This window comes from Chrysochloris asiatica, unplaced genomic scaffold, assembly GCF_000296735.1.
Source record: "Chrysochloris asiatica unplaced genomic scaffold, ChrAsi1.0 scaffold00044, whole genome shotgun sequence".
NCBI classification, from domain to species: Eukaryota; Metazoa; Chordata; class Mammalia; order Afrosoricida; family Chrysochloridae; genus Chrysochloris; species Chrysochloris asiatica.
In genome coordinates, this window is record NW_006408562.1 from 20,988,693 (window position 1) to 20,990,913 (window position 2,221).

Here is a 2,221-nt window from a genome sequence, read left to right on the forward strand (position 1 = left end):
AGGTAGAGGTTTTGTAGCAAAGGAGGTGAGTGACTTACTTTGTAGTCCAGGAGCAGAGGTCCCTGGAACCATCAAGGGAGAAAAGTAGAGTGTGGGACCCTACCAATGATGTGGAGAGCTGAAGTGGCTGGGGACTCTAGATCCAGAAAGGGAGAGGCGCTGTGTGCTGATGACCAGGGGGCAAGCTTGCAGGGTTGGTTGATGATGCATGGAGGGGATTGTAACCATGGCAATGAAATGATATATGATAGGATGAATGTAAAGCTACTGTTCACCCATGTAAACTATCACATAATTCACAGTAAACATCAAAAAGCAAACCAACATTAGTTGTTGTTAGGTTGTTTTCTACTCATAAAGACCTTATGCACAACAGAACGAAACATCAAGTTGGTTTCCACTGAGTTGGTTTCCACTCAAAGCGACCTTATGCACAAAGAACGAAACACCACCTGGTCCTGCGCCATCATCACAATTGTTACATTTGAGGCCATTTTTACTTCCACTGTATCCCTCATTGGGGGGGGTGGGCTTCCTCTTTTTAGCTGACCCTCTCTTTACCGAGCATGACGTTCTTTTCCAGGACATGGTCCCTTCCAATAAAATGCAGTTATCTTAAAGAAGAGGCAAATGGATGCATACGAGACTTAAAGTTGGAGACTCCTTGGCAGATCAGAAGCGAGCTTAGGAATGTTTGAACTTGACATTCTGGAGGAACTTCCTCCTCAGCCTGAAGCCCAAGTTCACATGTCACAGCTTCTCCCACAGCATGCCAGGCAGAAGCATCATTCCTTGTGTGAGCAGAGTTCTTCCTTTATCACTACGATGGCATTTTCCAGGGTGTGCAGCAGCATTCTTATTTATTATCTTGCCTCCTTCCCTTTTTGGAATGATAGGCATCAAATAGCATGCTCCCTTGTTTTCATAGCACGTTTCAGATAGAACCATCTGACATGTAGTGGGTGCTCAGTAAATGCCATATTAAAAGGAACTTCTACATCATCCACAATGTTCTTCTGAAATCCCCATCAGGCAGAGAATGCTATTCAATGAATAGTCCTTTTTATCAGCACCAAACCCTAAACCAAACCTACGACCATTCAGTCGATTCCAACTCACTGAAATCCTGTATAAGATTTCAGAGACTGCAACGCTTCACAGGGTCAGATTATGCTCACACGTCTTAGAAAGGGATGACTTAAACAATTTTTAATTTATTTTTAAAGGTTTTGGCTTTTATCACATTTTAAAGTACTTAGCATGTTCCTTAGAAGCCAAGATGGTGAGCTTTTGTGTCTCGTACTTGAGACATGTTATCAGGAGGGACCAATATCTGGAGAAGGACATCATGCTTGCTAAAGTGAAGGGTCAGCAAAAAAGAGGAAGACCCCCCAAGGAGATGGACAAGCACTGGCAGGATCAATGGGCTCAAGCATAGCCACAATAGTGAGGATGGCATAGGACCAGGCAGTGCATAGGGTCGCTATGAGTTGGAACCGACAAGACAGCACCGAACAGAAACAATATCTGTTTCTTGATCTTTTGTCTTTGTTCATCTGTCATCCCCAAAATGAAAGTCCAGAACGTTCTGCACTATTAAATTCCGGCTGAGCATCGAGTCATGAACAAAGCTGTTGGAATTTCCCTCTCACTTTGTCTTAGTCTTGGTGGAGTTTATCATTCAGAAGGTCATTATAAGGGACTTCTGAATCTTTCTTGTCAATGATTCTAAGACCTTCCATTTTTTGGTGTCTTTCTTGGTAGGGCAGCTGTGCAAAGGATATTTCCACGCAACACTTTGACAGCACCCAATCTCAGATCCAGTTTTGACTCCATGCCATTACTGTCTTCCTTCAATTATATCAAACTACTGCCTTGCCTTCTTCACAGCTTCCTCGTATCCTTCCCCAGAAAATCTCTCATTCCCCATCACAGTGGCACCCAGTATGTCCTGACTTCCAGCCATGCTGGCATCTCTGCCTGTCCCTACCCCTCAAGTTCCTGTCACCCTGCTCTGCCATTGCCAACTGAGTTAAAGTACTTTAAAAACACATTTTATTAAAAATTTTCTTTAACACATTTCCTGTGGTATGAATATGGTACTTGCTCCATCTTGCCTTGTTTTATAGTTATTTGTGTTCCTTTTGACTCTCTTATTATAAGTCTCTTTGAATTCAGACAGATGGTCTAGCCATCTGTATATACCACTAAGTACCTTCCA

At 43.0% G+C, this 2,221-nt stretch overlaps 1 pseudogene; it reads right to left on the reverse strand.

Moving 5' to 3' along the window:
- Positions 1-1,559: 1,559 nt before the first annotated feature.
- LOC102820505 lies at positions 1,560-1,966 on the reverse strand (annotated as a pseudogene).
- Between the last annotated feature and the right edge of the window lie 255 nt (positions 1,967-2,221).